Genomic DNA, 13,583 nt, shown 5'->3' on the forward strand with positions numbered 1-13,583 from the left:
TTCTCATCTCATTTAGTTTTATGGGTATGATATTTTATTTAAATAAAATGAATAGTAAAAAAGTAAATTATAGATCAATTAAAAGTGGTTAACATTGTGTTTTCAGGAATGAAATTATGTATTTTAAAAGGAAAATGATAATAGTCCAATTTTACTTTAATCGTTATATTTTATTCTATAAATTATTAATTTTTTTTATTAATTATTTGATACAAATTTATTTAATTCATAGTGTATTACCATCCAAATTAAATTGATATTTCAAAATTAAATTTCCGTTTTTTATTATTAATGATTTAATTGTGGTTAATTAAATAGAGTGAGACTATGTCAATCTCTTCCCACAAGTTTGTGATAACACTTCTCATACTCAAAACAATGAACCTTATTCTTTCAAAACAATGAACCTTATTCTTTCAAACATAAATAAGTTAGGTTTGTATTCTAAATATCCCATCCCGCTTTTATTCCCCTTGAGAAAAGAACTATTATATTTATTTAACTTCAAATTATTCTAATTTTATTGAATTTTCTTTAATTTTCTTTGAAATTCTCTCGTGGGAAATGTTGTAAGTTGAAACCTCATATATAGTATAATGACTCAAATAATTAAAATGTTCAAAATGATTTTTATTTTAGCTTTAATTTTGAAGTTTAGTACTTTTACTTATGTTTTTAATACCATAATAAAATTTTCAACCATAAATGATTATTTTTTTTCTATTTTGATTTTAGTTCATTTAAATGAAATCAATACATCTAACTCTTGGTGATTGAAGTAATGTGAAATCTATGAAATAACATGAGTCTCAAAACTAAACTTGATGATATGGACTATGTTTTTTTTTATATTCTAAAACTAGTCCCATAAAGATTTTGAATTGAAAACCTTCATAAAAAGAGTCTTAATAATACATTTTATTGCAAAATATTACACCTTATAAGTACACGAATCATGTTAATATCCAACACCCTTCTAATTTTAAGCATGGTTTATTGTTACGAATATAAATCTCAAAAAGTGAGAGAGAAACAAAAACCTTTACTAAAATATTACAAATAATATTTATTTCCTAATCACTTTAACATTTCATGTTAACAAAAATTTTTTAGTAAAATTTAATCATAATGTTATAGAACTCACGAAACATATACATATTTCTTCTTGTAATTTTTATACCTTTATAATGTCCCCATTCCTCGACTGGGAAACGTTAATGACAGAGTATACAATACAATAGATTCATGAAACATAGCGAAGAAAAAACAATCAAAAGTCCATATATGTGAATATTGATGCAAAATGCTTAATCTGCCATTCACTATTTTTATGGAAGGCTAATTTTATTAAAGCACGACGAATAATTTAATTTTGGAATCCACATTCAACAACTTACAGAATCTAAGCAACAATGTAATAACCACATTAAAGAATTATCATAACCAAATCCATGTCATTAATTTGCACAATAAAAATAAATTAACCAATAATTATCCATAACTAATACCTAGCAAGGCACATGAAATTTGAACATTATCTATATAAAAATGGCAACCGGCTACAGGTTTTCCATGTTCCACGTAGCCATAGACCTCATGGTTTGCCACGCTCAACCATCGGTCACCCCAAGCTGAGGTGCCAACTACATGGACAACGAGTAAATTGATAATGCCCTCTACACATCTTCATCACCTATACCTATGTCCTTAGTCATGGCACCTTACAATCAGCCGGGAACACCAAACTTATCATCATCAACCACTATGCTTTGCTTCCCCCATACCTATGCTCATCAACCGAGGTGCCTTACGGCCAATTAGGAATGTCTGTACAACACGATTTTTCTTTCCCTGTGTTAACAGGAAAAGTGTCTATTCAGAACGACCCTATCCCACTAAGTTGTGACAGTGACCTTAGAAACAAACAGAGAAAACTACTTTCGTATTCTTCTTTATGAACTATAAACGAAGAGGAATAGGATGAACCAACCTGTGTCTTGCGCTAGTCCTTTGATCCAATCTCTCTCCTCTTTGACAGCTTCCAGCTACCTGCTCCCTTACTTGCCCAGCTTCACCAAGTTCCTGTAAGATCACAGAAGAAGAAAACTACACAAAGACATGGATTTATATTCATAAATAGCTTAGGATCAGATTTAAGCTAAACATACAAATGTAACAAACATCAATGATACACAAGCATGTAGGAGAAACTCAAATAGTTTTATTGATATAACAAGAAGATCCAGGAGGAGTTACAACCGATGATTCCTGATCCAGCATCAACCTCCCAGCAAAGAATCCCCTCTTCACCTCCAACAAAGCATAAATCACCCAATACTCTGATATCTATCTCAAAACCAACAACAATTCTCTGCAATGTACAAAATTCCAGCCTCTAGATCTCTGGGATGAGGGATCCATATATAGATGTATGCAAAGAGGATAAGTCAGCTTATGATTTGACTAGTGGCTTCTCTCTATCAGTTCTTGCTTCCACTTGGAGACTGAGAGCCTCTTACTCATCCTTGGTCGAACTCAGTGAGGCAAGTGTCATTGGGGAAGATTCTGGAAGCTTCCATTGTCTTTCCACCTCGCAGAATGGCACTGCCATTTGTCATTTCCCGCTCAACGCACCCTGGTAGTGCATTTAGGTGCGTTGCAACGCACCTAGCTAGTGTACTTGGGTGCTATGCAACACAGCTAGCTAGTGGAGCAGTTGAAAGGATCCTGATTTGACTGATTCTGAGCAGTTTCTAGTGGAGAACTTCTGGGAGAAGCTGTAATTTGTTGACCTTGTTCCTTTAGGGGTCGGAACAACACTTTTAGGGACTTAGGATCCCTTGGTTTATGGACATTTCATGCTTAGAGCTGTAAGGCACAAAAATGTCTAAAACAGTTGCCCCCTAAAGTATGAGGCCGTTTATCGGGTGAAATGCTTTATTAGGAGGATCCGAAGTTCTTTCAATGCTGGGAGGAGACCTGTAATAAGATACAATACAATACATTATCTTCATACTGTTTTCATGATCTAGTTGAGGCAGGCATTCCCATGCTCAGCTTTATAAATTCATTTTCATGTACATAGGACAGACAATCGTCTGATGGTAGACTGATGATTCTGATAGAGCCATCATCCTTTTGGTAGGATGATTATCTGTGCTGCAATGTTGTACATTTCAATGTCTTTATTTTCCTGAATATATATCACAGCCCGGATGGATGAAACTAGATCCGAGGTCTTCAATCTCGTCCGATCTTCACTCGAAGTACAAGTCGATCCATGTGAGAAATGTTTTGAAGTCGAACATGGAAAGACATCGCTTGATTACCAGTCAATGATGTAAACTGTTAACAAGCGCGAGAGGAATCACCGATAATGATAATGACCCTCAAGGTACTGCAGTACAATTCACGTGGTGTGAATAAAGGACTTGGCGTCGAACACCACGCAAAATCTTTCGGTCGAAGGTCATTGATGTATACCTGTCGCCGGAAGTGAGAAACTTGCCATTGAGGCATGCAAGTTTCAAAGTACTGAACGGGGTGTTCCTAGATCAACTTCTTGGATAATGAGCTGATGTCGACAAGAAGCGATCCGTCAAAGGAGGGCCTTAATGAATCCCACATCAATGACACAGAACAGAGCAAATGATTTTGATGGAGGTGAAAACAGTCTGATGATATACGATTCAGGATGGCGGTCATGAAAGAATGAAGTATAATGTATGGTAGTGGATGGGACACAGGTGACTTCTCTGGATGACTTCTCTTGAACATGTCGACGACACTTATGTGATGGATTGGTAGCATTTACCCCAAATGTGGATGATATGGCGTGACCATGGTGATGTGGCTGGTGAATGAAACAACCCAACCCGACTCGGACACGGAGTGGAAGTGTCATGTTCAAGAACGACTTGCTACCAATAAAGATTCTTTGAGTTTTCTTCCCAATTTTTCCCCAATCATTGCTGACCAGCACCTCTTTATTTTTGTCAAGCTTGAGGAGGATAACATATGCTTGTTCTATAATTTGCCCTTCGGGCAAACCCATCGCTATGTTTTAACGAGCCTAGCGATAGTGAAACTCGTTCTCGTCTAAAGACAAGTTTGTCGCTATTAATATTTTTAACGAGTTTAACAACAAAGATAACTCGGTCCTTTTCATTTTTAGAGAGTCTGAAAAGGTACGTAAAGATAACTCCAAAATTCCTTTTTCGTCATCTAATCCCTTAAGTCCGAAAAAGTATAAAACAATACAGAAGGGATGAATTTTCGATAGTTTTAACGAGCCGAACAAAACAAGCGCTCGATCTTTTTGTGCAATAATCCCTTAGGTCCAAAAAGATTAAAATCTAGAGGAGGGATAGAACTTCCGGTCACTTTAACGAGCTAGAAGGCTAAAACTCGGCAATCTCTTCATATTTTACGAGTCAGTTGAAAAGAGCTTAAAGAAGACTCGTCTTTTGAGGAACGAGTGATAAAATGGGTAGCAGCTGATTCCAAGTAAGGTTTGGAATTTTCCAATCACGGCAGTGTCACAAGGATGGCTAGTGAAATCACTCTTCGCAGTTGTTCCTCAAAATGGCTAAACAATCAAATGGAGGTGAATGATCGGACAATGGAAAAGTGGAGGTGACGGTGCAAACACGACCAAGGCTTTAATGGCTGAAATGTTACATTCATGGTGGTTATTTACTAGGGAATAGTTAATTTTTTAATGAGCTTAAACGCGGGTGGAAACATTTGCTCACGTCTTATGTTTATTTTTTAACGAGCTTGAACTATGTGCTAAAACTGCTCGATTAATCCAGTCATATGATAAGAATGCCTCATATAAAAATGGCAATTTTTAGATTTTTGCCCCACATCCTTTCCTTATGCAAGTTAGGAAACGACTAATCCAAAAAACAGATAAATAATCGCTCTTTGCTTGCACTCCAAAAGGTTTGCATGCCCCCAGGTATAAACTATGGTTTCAAGGTACCCCTCAATTTGCAGACAAAACATTTGTTCTATCAGGAGAGGCCTACCTCTTACAGGTTACCCAAAGATTCTTCTATTCGCGATGCAAACAAAACACTTCTTCGGCGATGTCTACCGAGATAAACAAATGTGAGCGACGATGCCCGCCAACCCACATAACTTTGACAAGAGAATCTTATTCTAGAATAACCCCTCTTCCAATCACAGACGGGGTACAGACTAGTCATATTCTCCCGCGGAAACCTACCCCATACCCGAAGTTTTCCTGCCGAAGCAGACCAGGATGCATGCCCCCTGGGTTTCAGTCATATCCCTCTGAATTACTCGTGCTTATCGGGAGGACAAACTGGGGATTGAGACATTTCTTGCTTGAAGAGACCATTTAGGGATGGTATATGACTATTTTCTATGCGTGATCCGGGAAATGAAAGCTGGTCCACGAGCTTGACCACTCTTCCTTCTTGCAGAAAACACATTACTCTAAAGAGTGAGGAGACGATGGCTCCCATGCAATAAATATAGTCTCGTCCAAGGAGTAGGTTATAATCCAAGGGTCCTTGAACTACCATTACGTTCATGCGAACTGTCTTCCCTCTCAATGTTATGGGCACATCGGGAAGGATTCCTAAAGGTCGACTGGTTCCTTTACCAAAGCCTGTCAGATTTCTCATCTCAGGCAAAAGTGATGGCGAACCAAGCGCTTTCCAAGCAGTAGAGGAAAGGATACTCACAGAAGCCCCCTCATCTATGATGGCACCAGCCATGACCATTCTATATATTTGAGTGATAATTCAGAATGGTATGCTTGCTGGTAAACGGGGTCTGCCTAGTTGATTCCAGTCGAAGGAGACAACTAGGTTGCTTGGAGGTGGGACCGAGTAGACAGCCGGGTATGGCTCTGACGAAATTCCTTCCTGCGGTAAAGGAATGGGTAGATTGCCCCCATGTTCGTCGGAGTCTGCGTTGATGAAGAGAATTTGGACGGTGTCATCTTTGTTCTCTTCAATGACTGTATCATCTGAAGATAAAACCTCTGAAGGTAAGACCGGGTCAACTGCCGCCTCGACCTTTTGAATTTCGTCTGGTATGGATTCAGCTCGTTTATCTTCAATGATAGGCGCTTCAGCTGACCACTTGAGCGGGCCAGCTGGATTCTCAACTAGCGACGGATTCGGCAAGAGTTTTTTATATCCAGGAGGAAGTCGTAACGGTGAAACCGGACGATCATCCAAAACTCTTTTAGCTTCATCTAAGAAGGGACAACGGTGGATGGCATGATTGCCTTCGCACAGTTTACAAGGAAATCTAGCTTTCCCTTTTTGTCCTAGGGCTTCACTTTCAGTAGTTGACGGTGTACTTTCAACATGATCACCAGAGGTTGATGACACCGGACTGTGCAAACGAGGAGACCAGTCCCTTAGTATCTGAGGGATGCAAGGACAATCTCTGTGAAAGTGGTCTCCTTTGCAAATGACACATGGTGATTTAGGCCTGGTCGGTGCAGTGTGGGATTTTCGTTAGACGACACTCGTTTTTCCCATTCGCCTTTGGCTCCTTCTTCTTCTTCTCTTTCTTCTTCTTTTCCTTCTTCTCCTTAGGAACATGGCTTTTGGTTTTGCCAGCCCCATCAAGCGAAGAGGAAGGAGGAGAGGAAGAATTAGAGGAAGTAGAAGGTTGGTGGGCAACTCTGGACTCGTCTAATTGCTTATTCGATTGTTCAGGAATGGTGGTGTTCTGAACGACATTGGTTGAGAAGAGCCATACCAGCAAGCCAATTGTCAGTCCTGGAAGCGACAATGTGGCCATATGGGGTGCACCAACATCTCCCTAAGAGGAGAAGGGACTAGGATTTCCACCAAGGGGAATTCCTTGGTTGGTAGACTCCATTTTCTCAACCTAAGATCAACGTAGGAAAAGGGTAATGAATATTCCATTTAAAATAAATTTTTAGACACTCTGACACAACTTGTTTTTTCAGTTTTTAAGAGTCGAGAAAAAACAAAAGATGACTCTAGTCTCCTTCGATTTTTAATGAGCCTGAAGTGGCAAGTGCTCAGATGGACCTTTTCCGTTAAGGAGTCTGAAAAGGAACGAAAGGGAATGCTCTGGAGGTCTAGGTAGAGGGAGTACCAAACCAATCGCAAAACTGCAGAATACTTTTTACGGTACGGCAATCAATCTTCCTGAATGCTGTGTTCGGTGCATTGCGATCAGTAGGGCGGCTGACACGGCTTCCTATGGATAAAAGGATTTAAGCCTATAGGGGTCTCCCAATATATACTCGACGGTACGTGGGAGCACAAGTCCATACTGGCACTTATCATCTCAAAGTGGAGGAATCACCCAACCATCAATGAGGACAACAGTTACCAGGCTTTACGACGCCGGAATACGTCTCTAGCCTAGACCTCTAGATGTTGTGCGTTAAGTTCCAAAGCGTTGTTAGATTCATTCAATTTATTTTAAGTTGATATTTCTTATGAAGTTTGCCTTTTGGGATCACCACGAGATGTAGATGTAATTCCTAAAATGCAATCTAAAGATGATAAGCAAACTTTTATCTCTTTTCAGCAATGAAAATCCTAGCTACAAAGGGAAAAGAAAGACACAATCTTTTCACAAAGAGCAAACAACACACTGTAAATGCACTTTCCTAAATCAAGCCAAACAGACTGTCAATATGCAAATGCACATGTGCATGTATTTGTTTTTCACTTTCTTAATATTGATGCCTAAAAAGAAAGTTGGTGTACAAATCTGAATTTGCTTTCAAGTGACAAACACAAACAAGCTTCTTTTCGAAATCAAAAGGTAGAGATGATTACGACACTTTATGATTTTGAAATAAATACTCGTTTCGACACTGGAAAGTCACAAATTCAAACCAAAGGCAAAAGTAAAAGCATAATCGACTGTCAACAGCAAATAAACTTTCTCCTAAGATCAAAATCGACAGTTACGACAGAACTAAATCAAAGGACGACAGTATGACTATTCTACTTTTGCAATGGAAAACTGTAAATGATGCCACAAACACACAAAAACATCTACAGTCTTTTTGTACAAAGGAGGAGAAATTACGGCAAAGAAAAGGGGTTTTAAACAGACACATACACTAATCACACGCTGCAAAAATCAGAGACAAAACCGAAAAAATGAAGCAAAGAACCTCAGTTGCACAAGGCTAGGCTAATCAGCGCACCTGTTACACAGAGAAACTGCATTTCAGCGCAGGTATCCCTCTCGAGAAGTGCGTTGAAATGCAGAACCTCTTCAGAGAGTCTGCGCTGGGGCAGAAACGAGAATTCTATTCGGGTTCTTGGTCACGGTTTGCAGTTTAATCTATGGTTTTTGGCTGAGTAAAAGCAATCAGTAATGCACAATCAGAGGGTAGATTTAAAGGAGGTGTAAGAGCTATCACAAAGGGCAATCAGATCATTTGTGAATCAGTTGTTCAAATCATAAACAGATCCAATGAATGGATTGAAGTAGCAGATGTCTACTTTGCATTTGTTAATGGCAAATGCAGTTCGATTGCTACTCCTAAGTTTATGAAACAAACAACAAGAGAAACACAAACAAACTAATTAGACATGATCCCCAGTGGAGTCACCATTTTGTTAACGGGAAAAGTGTTTATTCAGAACGACCCTATCCCACTAAGGTGTGACAGTGACCTTAGAAACAAACAGAGAAAACTACTTTCGTATTCTTCTTTATGAACTATAAATGAAGAGGAATAGGATGAACCAACCTGTGTCTTGCGCTAGTCCTTTGATCCAATCTCTCTCCTCTTTGACAGCTTCCAGCTACCTGCTCCCTTACTTGCCCAGCTTCACCAAGTTCCTGTAAGATCACAGAAGAAGAAAACTACACAAAGACATGGATTTATATTCATAAATAGCTTAGGATCAGATTTAAGCTAAACATACAAATCTAACAAACATCAATGATACACAAGCATGTAGAAGAAACTCAAATAGTTTTATTGATATAACAAGAAGATCCAGGAGGAGTTACAACCGATGATTCATGATCCAGCATCAACCTCCCAGCAAAGAATCCCCTCTTCACCTCCAACAAAGCATAAATCACCCAATACTCTAATATCTATCTCAAAACCAACAACAATTCTCTGCAATGTACAAAATTCCAGCCTCTGGATCTCTGGGATGAGGGATCCATATATAGATGTATGCAAAGAGGATGAGTCATCTTATGATTTGACTAGTGGCTTCTCTCTGTCAGTTCTTGCTTCCACTTGGAGACTGAGAGCCTCTTACTCATCCTTGGTCGAACTCAGTGAGGCAAGTGTCATTGGGGAAGATTCTGGAAGCTTCCATTGTCTTTCCACCTCGTGGAATGGCACTGCCATTTGTCATTTCCCGCTCAACGCACCCTGGTAGTGCATTTAGGTGCGTTGCAACGCACCTAGCTAGTGTACTTGGGTGCTATGCAACGCAACTAGCTAGTGGAGCAGTTGAAATGATCCTGATTTGACTGATTCTGAGCAGTTTCTGGTGGAGAACTTCTGGGAGAAGCTGTAATTTGTTGACCTTGTTCCTTTAAGGGTCGGAACAACACTTTTAGGGACTTAGGATCCCTTGGTTTATGGACATTTCATGCTTAGAGCTGTAAGGCACAAAAATGTCTATAACACCCTGTACCTACGCCCACTAGTCATGGTGCCTTATCACCAGCCAGGAAGCTCTCCACCAATTGTGGAGCGAAGGGCAGAAACAATGCATTGTATATCACAATATTCAAGTCATTGCATACCACACCCCTCCTTATATATATACAACAATGCGTTGTATATCACAATATTCAAGTCATCACATACCACGCCCCTCCTTCTTTTATATATATATATATATATATATATATATATTATATATATATATATATATATATATATATATATATATATATATATATATATATATATATATATCTGGAGAGAGAGAGAGAGAGAGAGAGAGAGATACACACACTTTTCCTCTGCATGCCTATATATTGCCCTATAGCACGCATTAGGGCCTCATGTGTTAGGTGTGGAGCTTGATTATCTTCCTGATTCAAAGGTATTGTTTCAGTTGGGTGTATACCCCAGGAAGAATGTACACCCCTCCACGAGGGAGGTTGTGGGGAGAAATACCCCCCTCCCCCCACGGGGGTCTGAGGTGGTTGTCCCCCCTTGGTAGGGGGATTTGAGGTCTAGGGGAAACACCCCTGAAGCCAAAAATAGATGAAAAATTGCCTTGTAAAATATTGTAATTTCATAGTCAATCTGGGTCGTTCATTTGGCAGATGATCTAATGGTAGAAATTATGTTAATTTAGGGTTTTTTTTCCCTATAAGGCAACCCTCGATTAATATGAGGGAATTGTATTGTGGTTGTCTATTATTATTCTAAGCAAGAAAGAGAGCGGAGAATGTGTGAGAGCAAAGAAGAAGTTACAGTGGATCTGATGTAGGTTGTATTTCTTCATTTTACTAGATAATATAAAAGGAAGGACTAGTTGTTTCTCCATGGACATAGCCCAAATTGGGAAAACCATATATATCTATTCTCTCTTGTTTTATGCATTTATTTCTTTGTGTTTACGCAATATTTTATGTGTTTCATTGCTCCATTAATTAATTTGCAAAAATTGGTATCAAAGTCGAAGGTCTATTTGGCTAATAAAGTCGTAGGAGATAAGGGTTCTTGGTTCGATTGGGAGCAATGGCAGAAGATGGTAGGTTTAGGGTCGAGAAATTTAATGTCCAAAACTAGCAGCTATGGAATATGTGGATGGAAGATTATCTGTATCAAAAAGATCTATACCTAACATTGAGCGGAAAATCAAAGAAGTCGACGAGTATGACGAACGAAGAATGGGATTTTCTCGACAGAAAGGCACTAGGAACAATACAGTTGTGTCTAGCAGCATCGGTGGAATTCAAAATTTCAAAGGAAACGACAATAGAAGCTTTAATGGCAACATTAGCTAAACTATATGAAAAACCCTCATCCTCAAATTAGGTATTTCTTATGAAGCGTCTATTTAATATGAAGATGTCAGAAGGTAAATTTGTTGTTGATCATTTAAATGTATTTAACATGGTTACCGGTCAATTGAGTTCAATAGGGGTAAATTTTGATGATGAATTTAAGGCTATGTTATTTTTGTGCTCATTTCTCAAAAGTTGGAATGACTTAGTTAGCTATTAGTAACTATGTCTTTGGATCTAGTACTTTAAAGTTTGATGGCATTGTTGGTTCCATCCTTAGCGAAGAAAGGTGATGGAAAAGCTTTGGTGAGACATTAGGCAATGCTTTGACTATAGAGACTAGGGGAAGAAAATTGGAAAGAGGAAGGAGCCCAAGAAATCGTAGTAAGTCAAGAAAAGGTAGATCCAAATGAAGATTAGGGATAGTGCGCTGGAAATGTGGGAAGAAAGCACACCTGAAGAAACATTGCAAATCTCGAAAGGGAAAAGAAGGAGATGGGGAGCAAGAGAACAATCATGAAGCGAATGTGACAGGTGATATGTTGTAAGATGCTTTGATTCTTTCATTAGATAATATTACTATCACCTGGGTGGTATAATTAGGGGATTCATTTCATGCCACACTTGATAGGAAACATGTTCATGACTACGTTTAAGGAGATTTTGGATAGGTTCATTTGCGTGATGATAAACCCTGTAAAATCATTAGAATGGGTAAGGTTTTTATAAAGCAACAAAATGGAAACCAATGGCTATTGAAGGAGGTAAGACATGTTCCATATATGAAGAAAAATCTAATTTCAACGGGGAAGTTAGGTGGTGAAGGTTGTGTAACTACATTCACAGAAAAACTTGGAACGTCACTAAAGGAGCCCTGATAATAGCAAAATGAGAAAAGGTTGGTATTTTGTATTTATGAAATGGTATTTCTAATTATGTTAATGCTTTAACCTCCACAGGAGCAGATACAACATTGTGGCATCATAGGCTCGAGATGCATATTCACTTAAGAAATTTGTTATCAGGTTTGAAGCATGTTAATTTGGATTTCTCTGAAAATTGTGTTTATGGAAAACAAAAGAGAGTCATATTTCTCAAAGTTGGGAAGGAAACGAATAGTGAAAAAATAGAGCTTTTGCATACAGATGTATGTGGACCTGCTCAGAGATCATCTCTTAGTGGCTCTTGCTATTATGTGACTTTTATTGATGATACAACTAGGAAAAGATGGATTTATTTTATTTGAAATAAATCTAATGTATTTGATACTTTCAAGAAACTTGAAATATTTGGTTGAGAATGATACAAGAAAGAAGCTGAAGTGTCTCAGATCAGACAATGGAGGTGAATATTGCAGCAAAGAGTTTGATAACTACTGTTCAGAGCATGGAATTCACAAAGAGAAGATAGTTCTAGGAACACCACAGGAAAATGTTGTGTCAGAAATGATGAACAAGACAATCATGGAGCAGGCAAGGTGCATGAGATTGCATGCAGGATTTCCCTTACAATTCCGGGTATATGTTGTAAATACTATTGTTTATCTAATAAACATAGGGCCTTAAAGTTCCTTGGATGGTGGTATTCCAAAGGAGGCATGGATAGGTAAAATGGTAAACTATTCATTTTTTAAGACTTTCAGTTGTGAGGCCTTTGTCCACATCAACAAAGAACATAAAACAAAGCTTGAGGAAAAATCAAAGAAATGTACATTTATTGGATATGGTGTTAATGATTTTGGTTACCGCTTATATGATTATAAAAATCACAAAATCATTAGGAGTAGAGATTTCATATTCAATGAAAAGGTCTTGTATAAGGCTCAGATGCAGGAAAAGAAACACGAAAAGGAAAACAAAGAATACACAATGCTTGATGAGATCACAGAAAAATTAAAGGTGGCTGAAAATCATAATGATCAACAGCCACAACAACAACAACAACCACAACAACAACAGGAACCTATAACACCTAAAAGTGGTGTTATAAGATCTACTAAGATAAGTTGACCCCCTAAACGATACTCTCCTTCATTTAATTTTGTATCGTTGACTGATTCTGGTGAACTAGAAAGATATGAAGGGGAAATGTAGGTAGAAACCAAGAATAAGTGGGAGAAAACGATGGAAGAAGAGATGGACTCCTTGATGCATAACCAGACTTGGGACTTAGTCAAGTTGCATGTAGGTAAAATAAGATTACAAAATAAATGGGTTTATAGGTTGAAGGAAGAAGATGGAGGTAAATAGAGGTATAAGGCTAGGCTTGTGGTGAAGGGATTTGCACAAAACAAAGGTATAGAATTTGATGAATTTTTTCCCCTATTCTTAAAATGACTTCAATCATAACTATTTAAAGTCTAGTGGCAGCAAAATATTTGCATCTTGAGTAGTCAGATGTAAATACAACCTTTCTACATGCGGATTTGAAGGAAGAAATATATATGCAACAACCACAAGGGTATGAGGTCAAAGAGAAGGAAAAAATAGTGTTCAAATTGAAAAAGAGATTGTATGGCTTAAAACAGGCTCCAAGGCAGTGGTATCTAAATTTTGACAAGTTTTGTCTGAACAAGGCTATACTAGATGTCACTCTGACCA

The sequence above is a fragment of the Pinus tabuliformis genome, chromosome J, assembly GCF_031772625.1.
Source record: "Pinus tabuliformis cultivar Carrire ecotype Pingquan chromosome J, CPIR1, whole genome shotgun sequence".
Classification (NCBI taxonomy): Eukaryota; Viridiplantae; Streptophyta; class Pinopsida; order Pinales; family Pinaceae; genus Pinus; species Pinus tabuliformis.